Source organism: Lucilia sericata, unplaced genomic scaffold (genome assembly GCF_015586225.1).
Source record: "Lucilia sericata isolate MDLA Ls3-8-SP2 unplaced genomic scaffold, ASM1558622v1 Contig002755F_arrow, whole genome shotgun sequence".
Taxonomy (NCBI): domain Eukaryota; kingdom Metazoa; phylum Arthropoda; class Insecta; order Diptera; family Calliphoridae; genus Lucilia; species Lucilia sericata.
The window spans coordinates 25666-41544 of NW_023996468.1; the positions used below are offsets into that span (position 1 = coordinate 25666).

Here is a 15879-nt window from a genome sequence, read left to right on the forward strand (position 1 = left end):
ATAGACTAGACTATAGACTAGACTATAGACTAGACTATAGACTAGACTATAGACTAGACTATAGACTAGACTATAGACTAGACTATAGACTAGACTATAGACTAGACTAGACTAGACTATAGACTAGACTATAGACTAGACTATAGACTAGACTATAGACTAGACTATAGACTAGACTATAGACTAGACTATAGACTAGACTATAGACTAGACTATAGACTAGACTATAGACTAGACTATAGACTAGACTATAGACTAGACTATAGACTGGACTATAGACTAGACTATAGACTAGACTATAGACTAGACTATAGACTAGACTATAGACTAGACTATAGACTAGACTATAGACTAGACTATAGACTAGACTATAGACTAGACTATAGACTAGACTATAGACTAGACTATAGACTAGACTATAGACTAGACTATAGACTAGACTATAGACTAGACTATAGACTAGACTATAGACTAGACTATAGACTAGACTATAGACTAGACTATAGACTAGACTATAGACTAGACTATAGACTAGACTATAGACTAGACTATAGACTAGACTATAGACTAGACTATAGACTAGACTATAGACTAGACTATAGACTAGACTATAGACTAGACTATAGACTAGACTATAGACTAGACTATAGACTAGACTATAGACTAGACTATAGACTAGACTACAGACTAGACTATAGACTAGACTATAGACTAGACTATAGACTAGACTATAGACTAGACTATAGACTAGACTATAGACTAGACTATAGACTAGACATAGACTAGACTATAGACTAGACTATAGAGTAGCCTAATGTCTAGTCCATAGCTTAGTTTAAATACCAGTCTATTCTATAGTTTAGTGTATGACTATGTATGACTATGATCTTGTCTATAGTCAAGCCTATATTTAAGTCGGTAGTTCGTGGACTATTCCATAGTCTACTTAAGTAAGTAAACAATAAAACACCAAAACAACTATGTTGCAATAATCCTACTATATGCCGCATATAATTATTGTTATCAACGCTATGCCAACAACAACTTTGACATGGGTTTTTGTTATTTTTTCGTTGTGGAATGAACTACAACAAAATTCACAAAATACTAACAAACTATAAGAATGCAGTTGGAGCAAAAAGTCAAAGTGTCACACAAATGACAGAAGACACAATGAAAATAAAGCTTGATAAGCTTGAGAATTATGTAAAATATATGTATGAAACAAAATCATGAATTCATACAATTTTCTTTGCTCTAGTTTAAACTGCAGATTATTTTGCACATAATTATTTTAAAACGAAACAGAGGCGTAGCATTTTTTCAAAAAGTGAAGGAAAAATGCTATAATTCTGAAATTTTGTAACTACTTATGAATTCTTAACGTTTTTAGAGGAGTTTCTTTTGTTAATCCCTAACAGATTTAGATTTTAAGAAACTGTTTTTTTAGCTTAAAAATAAAAGAAAAATGCTTTTAAATAAAAATTTTGTCAATTATTTATTCCTATGTTTTTGTGCTAAACTTTATTTATTTAAACCATATGAGCTCATGTTGTGTTTTTTCGCACATTTGTACTTCACCCACTTTAAATAACTACTTTTTATTTCTTTCAATTTACTTTATCTTTTTGATAGGGAAAGTGTAGATAATAAATTAGTATTTTCTTAAATAATTATTTTTGTTAAATTAAGTAATTCCTTAAGATTTTCTCTTTACTTAATGCCAACACAATTATTAGAAATATGTGGTTTTGAAAATTGTTTTCTTTTCTAACTTTCATAATTTAATTATGTTTGAAATTGTATGAGAATAACCAAATATCAATTTAAAGGTGCTAATTAACTTTCGATTTTTATAAAGATTTTTTTAAGCAATTTATTTGGTTATTTTTTTTAACTTATTTAGGTTTGTAAAACAATAGCTTGAGTATTTAAATAATTAATTAATTTCGTTAATATATTTGTTTAGCATTAAGGTATTTGGGTTTTGTTTAATTTTTGGTTAAATGCTTACTATTATTAAGCTTTTGATGTTTAGTTTTTTGTTAAATATTTTTTGAATATTTGCTTAAAAGATTAAGTTTGAAATGCCGTTATTTAGAGAGTTAATTGTTAAACTTTAGTAGATTTTAGTTGATCATATTTCCAAATTTTCGTTTGTTGTAATTAAGTATTTGTTGGAAATTTTAGAAAAGTTTCAATTAAATTTTTATAATAGAGTATAAATCTGTTGAAATAATTTAAAAAAATCAAAAATTTATAATAATATTTGTTATTCGCGAATATTCCTAGAGTTTGTTTATCATGAATGTTTATAAATTTGCACAAAACTAGTCTTGTGGCTAATTCTTTGGTGGTTGAAATCTGTGCTAGTTCTAACAATTTATTTAAAATCTAACTAACAGCGTTAATATCGCTGCATGTTTGGAAAGGAGTTAATTGTTAACTCCTTTCGAGTTCTGTGACAATTAAGGTATTGAGCTGAATTAGGAATTTTAACTAATTATCAATTTTTTAATAGTATTTGAAAGAAATTTAGCAACATTTTCCAATATTTATGAGTTTTTTCGAGAATATTCCAAGAGTTTGTTTATAATAGTTGACATTAAATTTGACAAAAGCATACTTTTAGGCAGTTAAATTAATATATTTTGATTGTAATTTAAACTTCAAAACTTTCAAATTTACTTTTACAAAAATTTCTTTTAATTTTGCATAAATTAAACATTCATTTACTAATATTTTCAAACAAAAATTTCTACAATTTTTCTTACATTTTACTTTGTAATAAATTTTCCAAAAATTAACTTAAAAAAATCATTATTTTCGTTATGATTTATTATCATTTTCGGTTAAATCTATAAATTTAACAAACAAATGTCTGCATAAATTAATCAAACATTAAAGATAAAACAGCATTTGCCATTTTGTTGGAAATTTTGCAAAAAGCAACAAAAACGAATAAAAAATCTACGTATTTGAAATGATTGTCAAGGCTTCAGCAATCAAAAAACAACTAAGAAACGAAACTTTGCAAAAAAAAAAAAAAGAAACTACAAAAACAAGTCCAAACAATATATGAGTGAGTGTTACTCTAGTGGCTGATTTTAATTCATTCGTAAACTTGTAATTTAATAAGGAAAATGAAAACCACTTTCTTCGCAAAAACCAAGATTAACTGAATAAAAACAATGAACAACCGACTGAGAGAGCATTTGAAAAAGTGCAGCAGCATGCATGCACATCTGGTGCATAAACCATATAAAAATGCCAACACTTTGATATCATGCCACAAAACAATGCAACACATCTCGAAAATCAACTGAATAAAAATACTAAATAAATACGAGTATCGAAATATATGTATAAATGTGTGTTTGTATGTAGGTATGAATATGTGTAAGTGTAGCCTATCAACCGGGTAACCAACCGAGCGTAAATATAATTTTTGTTACTTTACATTTTGCTACTGAATACACCTTTTTTTTTTGGTACAAATATAATAACAATAAAATTCGTACAATTACACTTGAGACATGTTTTACGCTTATTAAAAACTTGATATATCGTTAAAGCTTGATGCAATACTTTTCAATGTTTAGACAATAAAGCACACTCTGGCGTTTTCTGCTTTAAAATCTGAAGCAATATAACTCGTTCTTTCTTTATATACGAGGAATGCTTAAAAGCTCGATGTTATAAAAGTTTAGATATTGCACTCTTATGATTAGGAACGAAACTCTTTCATATAAAAAGCTTCTTAAATTCTTTTTTATAAAAAGCTTCTTAAGCTCCTTCTTTTATAAGGAGTTTTAAACTGTTTTTATAAGCGTTTTAAGATGTTTTTATGAAAAGCTTTTTAAGCTCTTTCTTGTAAAAACCTTTTTATGACAACATTAAAAGCTTTTAAGCTTTTTCTAATAAAAAGCTTCTTAAAATCGTTTTTATAAAAACCGTTTTGAGCTGTTTTTATAAGCGTTTTAAGCTGTTTTTATAAAAAGCTTTTTGAGCTTTTTCTTGCAAAAAGCCTTTTAAGCTCTTTCTTGCAAAAAGCCTTTAAAGCTCTTTCTTGTAAGAAGCTTTTGAACTCCTTTCGAGAAAAAGAGCTTAAAAACTCTTTCTTATAAAAGACTTCTTAAGCTCTTTATTATAAAAAGCTTTTTAAATTATTTCTTATAAAAAGTTTCTCACTTTCTATCTTTTACTTTTTTTATAAACAGCTTAATAGCTATTGTTTAATCGAAGCCTTTTAGTTAGTTTTGTTAAAAGTTTTTAAAGCTTTTTTTAAAGCTAAAAAGCTTTAAAAATTCTCGTATTTTCATACGAACATATTTTAAAAAGCTTACATACAGTTTGAAACTCTTTATATTTAAAAACAAAACTTCTTTTTAAATTTTTGTAAAGCATTTTATTCTTTTATTTAAAAAGCTTTAATGAAAGCTTTTAAAATCTTTTCTATAAAAATATGTTTAAGACGGTTTTTATAAAATGCTTCTAAAAATATTTTGCATAAAAACTTGTTAAGCTCCTTTTATAGAAAGCTTTTAAAGTTCTTGAAAAGGTTACATTTTAAAACTCTTTTTATAAGAAAAAACACTTTTAAAACTTCTTTTATAAAAAGTTTTTTAATCCTTTCTATGAAAAACTTTTTAATCTCTTTTTATAAAAAGCTTTTCAAACACTTTTTAAATTATCTTTTAAAACTATTTTCATAACAAGTTCCTTTTATAGAAAGCTTTTAAAGCCCTTGAATTTTCAAACATTTTTTAAAATGCTTACGATTTTTAAAAAAGCTTTTTATATAAACACTTTTAATATGTTAAAATAAAAATATTTTAATCTATTTTTTGAAAAGGCTTTCTAATATGTTATTTAAAACGTTTCAGACAAAGCTTTTAAGCTCTTTTAAAAAAAAATATATATTTTTTAAGCTTATTTTTTATAGAAAGCTTTTTAATCTTTTCTTAATGTATTTTTATAACAATCTTTTAAAGCTTTTTGATACACAAAGCTTCAAATGCTCTCGAATTTTCTAAACTTTTATATTGAAACTTTTTTTCAAAAGATTTTTAAGTAACTTTTTATAAAGCTTTTAAAGTTCTTTTTATGAAAAACTTCCTTTGGACTATTTATAAAAAGCTTTTAAAGCTATTTTTTATAAAAAGCTTTTAAAGCTCTTTTTTATACAAAGCTTTTGGAACTCTCGAATTAAAGAGCGAATGTACTAGTTGTATTTTTCGGATCTGTTAACATAACCTAACTAAAATTGCAGGTTAAATGAAAGCTTTTTTAGAAAAACTCAAAAGCTATTACATACATAATAACCCAAATGGCTAAGGATTTTGGAAGTTACAATTGCAGCTTGAACCCCTTCAAAGAGTATCAGGTGTATCTTTTGATTTCAAACACTTACACATTCACAAACAATTCACTCACTTGAATAAATGAAATTAGGTCAACAATTAGTAGCATGTTGCAGCAGCAATATGGCATCGGTATCTTACTCGTTTTTTTTGTTGTTTTTGTTTTCGTATGACAAAGAGTAGAGTAAACGAAAACGAAAAATACCGTTCATAGCTTATTTTCGAAGTAATTTCTTAAAGAAAGAAATTACAACAACAACAAAACTTACTTACTACTAAAAACAGTCAAAGAGTGTGAGTTGTGTGTGTTGTCAAGTCTTAAAAATTAAACCAGCTTTACGACTGCAGTGTAGAGTAAGTATTTTTACGTTAATGCAAAAGAAAAGCCACCACCAACTACCACGTTTTATTTTGCAACCGGTTTGTGGTGGAACAAACAAAAAAAAAACATGTTTATTCATGCATTTCTTGTCTGTGGCATTGCAAAACATCAGCACAATGGATGATTTCAACTCCTTTCCTTAACGGTATAATGTTTGGATATATTCATTTTAATATCATTGCCGGCCATAAACAACTAAGAAAGCAATTGACAGTCAGACAGACTAACTGACGAACAATCCAACTGACTAACTGTTGGGCTTACTAACTGTCTCACTATTTCCATAATGTGTAAGTGAGTTGTGTTGAGCTGATCATGCTGATGTTTAAAGCTGCAATATGAAAAGTGCGAACGAGCCCTTGAGTTTTTACTTTCATTTCTTTGTGCTCCAGTTTGCAAAAGTTCGTTGCTATTGAAAATTTTTTTCAAAATTGTTTTTATATTGGATATTCATTCGTTGGTTGGTTGGTTCGTTGGTGATGGTGCCTTTAAAGTATTGTGTTGTTGTATATTGTATTGCATTGTTTTTGTTGCCTTTTTCTTTAGTTACATGGTTATATTTTTTGATATCGATGTTGCTTGCTTGGTTTGCTTGATAGTTAAGAGATCTTTTGTCTGTCTTGTTGTTTGGTTAACGGTAATGAAAAGTAAAAGTTAACAAAGGGGGGGGTACTTGAATTTTTTTTTTCTTATCTTCACTTTTGTTGTTAATGGCCTTTAACTGTTGTAAGTATTTGTGCTTTTATTTGCTTTCATTCATTGTTTATTGAAAATTAATAAAATATGGAGTTTTTTTGTTATAATTTATTAACAAAAATTTTTTGTTTTTTTTTTTTTTAAATGTTTAAAATTATACAATTTATTATTTATAATTGTTAAATTGTATTTTTTTTAAGTAATTATAAGCAAATTATTAAATTAAAGTTTGTTACTTAAGTCTTTTGTTTTTAAATACTTAAAGCTTTTACGGGTTTGTTTCTTGTCAGGTTTTTAAAGTTTGATATTGTAATTTGATAACAAAAAGTTTTGGTTTTTATTAAAAGAAAGTATTTTCTTAATAATAGGCCTATTTCGTCTTAAAATGTTTAACTTTATTCAAGATTTCTAAAACAAATGTTTTATGCAAATTTTATTTGAATTAATATTGAAAAATTTTAAAGTTTGGATATGAATATGGAAAAAGCTTTAATTAGTAATGTTATTAGTATTTTTAGATGCATGTATTAAAAAATTAATTTTTTGAATTTGAAACCTGAATATGGGGTTTTAACAAAATATATAAAATTAAGCATAACTCGTGAACGATTTTGTCGATTTGTCTAAATAAAATATCACAAATTTTGGAATTTAAATTTTCTTTAAATTATGCTAACATTGTTTTTTAAAGCGCATAAAAGTTTGGTAGATATTGACCAAATTTTAGCAAACAAACATTTTTTCAAACAAAATATTGAAAATTTTTCAATGTTTAAAAATTTGTTAAAAATCAAAAACTTAAGTGACAGCTAAGCTATTTTAAGACCTTGAACGCCCATTATATAATGAATAAAATAAAACATATTTTATTAAAACTAAGTAATAAATAATGTCATTTATTAACAATTAAATGAAGGTAACTCATTTTGGTGAAAGTACAAAATTGAAAAAATTTTTGATTTTTAAAAATTCATAAAAAATTAAAATTGAGAAAAAATTGAAATCTGTTTTAAGGAACATAAAGCTTTATATGTTATGAATAAAATCTGATAGTTTCATTATAATCCTTGTATAAATATTGATTTTATTCAGAATTATGTGAAGTTATAATTTTTTCAATGAAATGCAACATTGAAATTTTTTCAATTTTTAAAAATTTATAAAAAAATCAAAAGTTATAAAAAAATATAATTTTTACTATTTTATAGTAAAAATAGAAGTGTTGCAAATAAAATGAGATATATTTCATAAAATATGGTTTATAAATAGTGACTGCAATCTACAATAAAGGGACGATACCTCATTTAATAGGAAAAATAAGATTTAAAATTTTTGGATTTTGAAAATTTATGATTTTTAAAAATTTATAAAAAATTGTAAACAAAATAAAAAAGGAATTCTATTGCTAGCATTATAAACTACATATGTTAGCAATAAAATAAACCTTATTCTATTAAAATCAAGGTATAAATAAGAACTTTATTTACTCATTTGCAAAAAAATGCAAAAGTAAAAAATGTAAAATTTTTAAAAATTCGTAAAAATTCGAAAATGGCAAAAAAGTTACTTTTATTATTTGATATTAAAGATAGATATGTTCCAATTAAAATCTGCTAAATTTAATAAAAATCGTTTCCAAAATTTTAAATTTATTCACAGTGACGTCATGGTAAAACAGTTTATTACAAATGGAATATTTTGAAAAATTTTAAATTTTAAAAATTTATAAAAAATCGTAAACAAAATAAAAAAGAAATTCTGCTACTAACACTAAAATCTAGATATGTTAGCAACATAATAAGCTTTATTCTATTAAAATTAAGTTATAAATAAGGACTTTATTGACAATTAAATGAGAGTAACTAATTCACAAAGAAATGTTAAATTAAAAAATTTTTAATTTTTGAAAATTCGTAAAAAATCGAAAATGGATAAGAAATTTACTTTTATTATATGATATTAAAGTCAGTTATGTTCCAATTAAAATAAACTAAATTTTTTAAAAATCCCTTACAAAATATTTATTTTATTCACAGTGACGTTATGGTAAAACAGTTTATTAGAAATTTAATATTTTGAAAACTATATGATTTTTAAAAATTTATAACAAATCAAAAACTATCACAAAATGAAATTCTTTACCTGTTTAGGATATCTGGAAGTGTTACCTATAAAATGAACCTTTTTTAAATAAAATCTAGGAATAAATATGAAATTTATTCACCATTAAATGAAAATAACTCCTTCACAAAGAAATGTTAAATTAAAAAAATTTTAAATTTTTAAAAATTTGTTAAAAATCTAAAATTTCGAAAAAATTAAATACAATTCTTTAAAATGAAAGCTTAAAATATGGCAATTAAAATAAGCTAAATTTCTTTAGAAATGATATAATAATTTAAATTTTTTGCACAATTAAGCAAAGGTAACTCTATTTCATAGATATAAAAAAAATTTTCAAATTTTAATTTTTAAAAATGAATTCAAAATGTATAGCAAACAAATTTGACATTACATTTTAGAAGAATTTAAGGTCAAATATGTTTTAAATAAAACAAAATATAACTTTTACAAATCCATAAACAAATCTTGATTTTGTGCATAACAATGTCATGTTATCTTATTTCTATAGAAGAGCAACATTAAAACCTTTTATAAATTTTAAAATTCATAAAAAAAATCAGTCAGTTAACAGTACTAGTCCTTCAGAAGCTCTGTACACTATATTGCACATCCTACCTACAGATCTGCATATAAGCTCAGCGAGGCTTAACTCATCCGGAAATTGGAGATCGAGAACATTGGACATGCTAAGATTTTAAGCCCAAGATTTTATACCTCTAATCTTAAACCAACCATCCGATTATACATATTACCCCACACACTGACTTTGATAGAGTTTTCAAAGTCAGAGTTCCTACCAGGAGCGAGTGGTGTAGAGGTAACCTACCGAGCGAATATACCACCAGAATCTTTACCAATGGTTCTAAAATGAACTGCGGTGTTGGTTCTGGTATCTTCTGTGAAGAAGCTGTGGTAAGTATATCTCAACGTCTTCCCAACAACTGTAGTATCTTTCAGGCTGAAATATTTGCGATAATGTCAGCCTGTAGAGACTACACGACCTCGATATATTGTTTGGGCGTTAGGTTTTATCAAGAGCGGTATCCTCAGTTTCTTTCTTCAAAAGGCTGAAAATGAGAAACTCAAAAGACACCTTATAAACCAGTAATAACAAGACACTGAGTGATAGGCAGACATGCCTAGTTGGCTTGGGCTCCCTTCAACGATTACTGTCGCAGTTCCAAAGACAGGGAAAAGGAAGAAACGGTCTTCCAGTTACTTCATTTTTAACCTTGGTGAGATATCTGGGTCTAAGCTTAATGATATTCTCAGATTTCTCACAGCTACAGGCTGGATCTAATAGTATAAATACTACACCTGACGATTGGAGTGGTCCGGTCAAAACGGAGTCTCTTCGACTCTTTTTTTAAGAGAGAATTTATCAAAATTTTATAATATTTTTTATAAAACTTTTGATAATTTAAGAAAAATTAGTGATGTGATATTCTAGTGATAATTATAATTTGTAATTAATAAAAAAAAACCTATAAAATTTCCATTTCCATGCAAATTTTTTCTATTATTAACTAAACATCCTGTGCAGTGCAAAAAAAAAAAAAAAAGAGAAAAACAATTAAACTAATTCAAACACACGTAGGTTTTATATAACGATCTTAATCTTAACTATTGTAGAGGTTAAGCGTGTAACTTGAACATTTAATAATATAAACTCATTACAATTGTTGTTGTTGGATTAAATTTATTTTATTTTGCCTTTTGCAATAAATATTATTAACATTTAAATGCAGCAAATGTCTTGATGTCATCGGAGAAAGTGAAAACGATTTCCAGGAAACATTAAACTTATTTCATTTATTTAGTTTTATTTTATTTAACAATATTTGCTGTTTTCAAAACGGACTTAGTTGTTAGGACAATATAAGTGAATAAATAAATCTAAATCTAAGCTATAAATCAATGACAATGATCAAAACTGACCGGGACTAAGACAAACGAAACCAAAAAAAGAAGAAAAAAAAAATGATATTACACTTAGACTCAACTTTATAAACATAACGATCATTGTGCTTAGTGGTTGCTTTAGACTTGACAGCAACAAAAACAACAACAACAAACATATCTCTCTCCCCCATATGTACAGTGTGTTTTTCTTTTCAAAGATGATCATCAATCATTGATTTTCACAAAATTCAAACCATACTAACAACAACAACAACAAGACTACAGCAATTTTTTGTTTTTTTCTTTCTTTAAAGTGACAAACAAAACTGTATAAAGAAAAAAAAAGAAAAGCAACTAAAATAAGAAGAAAAAAAATTACTGTAATTGGCTTGTTTCATTTTAAAACATGTCTAGTTTTCTCTTTGCCACATGAAACAGAAAAACGGCGAAATAAAAAAAAATATAAAAAAAAACTTCAACAACAAAACGAAACAATAATTGTTATTGCGTTTATCATTATTTAATGTGTTGTTGTTGTTGTTGTTGCTGCAGTTACTGTTGCTGGTTTGGTGTTGAAATGACGAGAAAAAAAAAGAAAAATTTTTGCTTTACATTTAAGACGCACTGAGTATTGAAAAGAAAATTTTTTGCTTTTTGAATTTTATGAGACATAAAAATCTTTTATAGAAGAAAAAGAAAAAAAAATACCGAAAATTTTTAAACACACACACACACATCACTAAGCCAGTTTATTTGGTGTTAAAACTATGAAAGTTAAACATAATAAACAGGGTTCATTTAAAATTCGGAGATAGAGAGTTGTTGTTGTCAGGAGTTTGTAAGAAATTTTACTAAAAAACAGCTGATAAACATCTGTTATTGCAATGCTTACGGCCTTTGGTCGAATGTGTACACGTGCTCGAACGCCAGAGCTTTTTGACGGACCCACGTAGAACTCCTTGGTCTTCATAGAGTACAACTAAGTAATCTGGTATCGGGCATTACTGTAAATGTGGCCTTCCATATAATGACTTCGTCAGAATGATGAAGATGAGACAATAACCCATCTTCTCTGTAACTGTCCAGTCCTTGAAATGGCTCGAAATCAAACTCTAGGGTCAAACCACTTCAATGATCGACCTATCCAATGTTCAATTAGACCGACGTATTGCATTTTTGAAGCTGACAAAATGGGTGTGAACTTTAAATTCTCACCCTACGCCTCTATTCAATCACATATTTGTTGCTTATTTTCTCTACTTTCTTTCTGCCTCTTCTATCGGTCATTACTGGTCACTGTAAATGTGATCTTCCATATAATGACTTCTGCAGAAGTTGTCAGAATAATGAAGAAGATGAAACGGTAGCCGATTTTCTTTGTAACTGTCCAGTCCTTGAAATGGCTCGAAACCAAACTCTGGGGTCAATCTACTTCAACGATCGATCTATCTAATGTTCAATTAGATCGACTTATTGCATTTTTGAATCTGAAAAAGGGGTGTGAACTTTAAATTCTCACTAGACTGGACGTTATCTTTACAATACAACCCTATTCAATGACATATTTGTCGTTTCTATTCTAACCTTTCTTTCTGCCTCTTCTATCTATGTAGTGAACAAGAGAGCTCCTAAGAGCAAAGTGTAAATCTGTGTTTTGTAAAATAACTTCTTAAAAAATTCACAACCGATGGCATAACTTTCGAACGCTTTTTTTGTCTTTAGTAACATTTGTTTGTCATTTTGAAGGTTACATATCTGTCAGTTATTCTCCCTGAACTTTATAGAAAAAAGTGGCGTCGATTGCTCACCGAAGCTTGTGTTGATTGTGTTCCACCGATTTCAATATGCGAGGGATGATTTGTGCAGTTCAGATGTTGTGATTTTGACATGGAAGACACAGATCGCACAGGCCATTCAAAAATGTTTGAAGATTATGAATTGGAGGTAGTAGTTATTCCATAAAGAATATTGACAAACTCTACAAAAGCTTGCAAAATCATTAGGAGTTACTCAATTTTAAAAAGTTTGTTAGCTGCAGGATTCATCCAAAAGCTGAAATATTGAATACCGAAGCTTATGATGAATGTGTTCCATCGATTTCAATGTGCGAGAGATGATATGAAGAGTTTAAAAGGTAAGGTAAAGATCGCCCGGTCACGCAAAAAAAATTTCAGAACCAGGAATTGGAAGCATTACTTCAGGAAGATTATTGTCAAACTCTATAAGAACGTGCAAAATCATTTAGAGCTACTCAAGTAACACAATTTAAAATTTTTGCGAGCAGCGGAAATAATCCAAAGTAGGGAATTGCAGACAAAAGACTATTTTGTCCCAAATACTGCTTGAACGATCTAAAAAGAAGTCCTCACTTGCGTAAAACCTAATGTACCGTAAAACTTAATGTAACTTAAAGTGAAAAAACTCATTCTATTAATGGATTTCAATCGCCACATTCGCATTCGAGTTAAATTTTTTAAACTATTCATTGTTGGGATTTATACATTCGATAGCAAAAAAAGAAATCTGGCGCTAACTTTCAATATTCGATATCGATCAAAAACTCTATAGAATTCAAATAGAGCATCATATTATGAAATATCGTGTCCTGAAGTTTGAATAAATCCTCCAAAAACTTGTTACTACGCCTTATCCAAATATATGAAAAAACATACTCCATTTACATAGTGATATCCTAGTAGAAGACCTCCTAATAATGCATTACTTCAAACTAATACCAAAACTACTCCCTTGCTAAAATTATGGGAGTACATTATCCACAACATGGTCCTACTATAATGCAGGCTATGGACCATGTTGTTTTCAATAAACACTAATAAGCAGATCATCTAATAATGTTTACAGGGGAATAGTTTTGAGATTACCTAAATGTATCTGATATTGTAAACATGATCCAATTCGACATTATGTTTGAAGAGGAAGTCATCTTTATTTATAATGTATGTTATGTCATCTGAAGAACTAATCTGTCGACTTTAAAATGAAGTTATAACACAGGTTATATAGAGGTTGTATCTCCTTCCTTCATAGAATATTATAGAATTGCGATATCTCTAAGCAGAAGGAATATATAACAGAGGTTAAGCCTCTATTTTAAATTAGAAAGATTGAGATTTCAGATAACATATAGACATTTAAAAATAAAGGGTTCTTCGCTTTACAATAACGTTTTAAATATGCTAAAAATGGGGTTTTTGGAAGCGATAACTCAAAAGCCTGATGTTGATGATGATGATAAATTCTATCATCAGATTCGCATTATTTTGAAAAAATGCTCTATTGCACAAAACATACACAGCTATTACATACAAAATCAACTGTTCACAGAATATTCGCGATAGAAAAATTTTGCTCGGGAAGAGAAAAGAATTTTTTGTTATTTATTGATAACAGAAACTGTAGAGCGATTATAGCTCGTGATTAAACACAGAACTTGCATGATTCCGACAAACTTTTTTGTCACCAGTTTAGGCAAACTATGAAGTGGCGAATATATTCCCTACTAATCTACTTAATATGGATTTGTCAAAATTATTGTTTTACTTTCATTTTACTGACTGTTTGAATAACCAGTAAGATACCAAATTTTAACTGAACCGTTGTAAAAGTATTCAAAAGATTTTCTATCTATTAAAAGCAGCAGGTTGGTTGGTTGTTTTACTGGCTGACTGACTGACTGAGTGACTGACTAAGTCTAGTTACTTGTTTTTTTTTTTTTTTCAAGTTACATTTTAAAGTAGAGCAAAAATTGTGTTTGAACGTATGTAGTATGAGCATATAATTGCTGTTCACTACCAAACCGAAAGCTAGTTTTCGGCTGCTCTTTATTTTTATTGAAAAATAAAAAAAAAAATTATAAAGAAATGGAAAAACAATTATTATAAAGAAGAAAACTTATGGAAAATTGAAAGAGCATTAATGTGGCGCCTGGTAATTTTGCTAAAGCAGTAGGAAAGATCACAAAGACAAGCAAGTGTAGAGTGATTATTTTGTGCATAAAAAATAAACAAGATATAGTTTCGTTAACGAATTCAATACCATTGAATCGCACTTTCGTTCGCATGATATAAACATGAAAAGATGAGGATGATGATGATGATGATGATACTCATCAAAAAAGTAACAACAGCAGACAAAAACCTCATCATTTGCGATTTCACCGATTCGTTCGAGTGTAAATAAATGAAACAACTAAAAAAAAACTCTTAAAGAGTGAAGAAAATTCAAAGACAAAATCATTAATGATCAACAACATAATGTTGTTAATAAAGATAATGGGGTTGCTGATAATGATGATGATGATGATCGCAGCAGCATTGTTAGCAACATATTAACATTTGCTTTGTGTGTGAGAGTTTGATGTTTTTTCTAAAACCAAATGCATCATCACTTTCGAAAAACATTCGCTGGAATTTAGCATTAAAATCTCATAAAAAACAACTATTTCGAGGTCTGTTGTTGAATATTTAGGCCTATTTTTTAAAAAAATTTTACTTTTTTTCACTTCAGTTGTTTTTGGGGTTTCTTCCATTTGTTTGATTTTTAATAGATTTTTCTCATTTTGATTTGTTTGCTTTTTCGTTAAATTTTAACAAATTAATATTATATTAATTCGCTTTCTTTTTTTTTCTATTCATATTCCTGGCTTACCTGTGCTAAGTTTTTATTCCGTTTTTATTTTCAAAATTTGCAATAATTAATCCGTTAAAATATTTGAATTTGTTGCAAAAAATCCGTTACGTTAATGGCACGTTTTTTCTATGTTTTCTATTTATTCTCTTTCTGCAAATATAAACACTTAAATTTGTTAAAAATTTTAATTTGTTTTAAATGTTGTTTTTATTTTTAAATTATTAAAAAATTCAATTTAATGTTAAATTTGTGTTTCACTGTTTTCTTTTTTCTATTAATCTTTAATTATTTAAATTTTATTTTAATTAATTATTATCTTTTAAATATGTTTGCTTTATTTATTTTTGTTTAAATAAAACACTTCACTTTTTTTCTAAAACGTTATGTTTCTTTATATTATTTTGTTAAAAAAAAAAAAACAAACAAAAAAATTACCGTTATAATTTCAAATAAAACAAAATATTATTTAAGATCCGCTTTTAAGCAGGATTAGTTTTGTATTTATATGGTAAATTGTTTTAACGTTTTTTCTTCTTTCTTTAAATTAGTTTAATATTTTAGATTTTTAATTAAGTCTATGCGCTAAAAGCAGCACCTCTCTTCGGACGAACAGTTAACTTGGAAATGCGGCTTTGCCGTTTTGATATCATGATTTTTATATCGCGTGAAAGTTGTGACCTCTTTCTCTGCTCAACGTTATCAACGCAAACCTGCAATGTTTGCGCTCTTTGTTCGATTGCACTCTCTCTTGTAAATGACTTT

General features: G+C 27.4%; 1 long non-coding RNA gene across 1 annotated transcript in view; it reads right to left on the reverse strand.

Moving 5' to 3' along the window:
• Nucleotides 1–15735, reverse strand: part of LOC119614279 — a 27888-nt gene extending 12153 nt beyond the window's left edge. The window contains exons 1-2 of the long non-coding RNA XR_005232316.1: nt 15553–15735; nt 15136–15267 (exon numbers count right to left, since the gene is read on the reverse strand). This is a non-coding gene — a long non-coding RNA (uncharacterized LOC119614279). The remainder of the gene's footprint in view (nt 1–15135; nt 15268–15552) is intronic.
• Nucleotides 15736–15879: the final 144 nt, after the last annotated feature.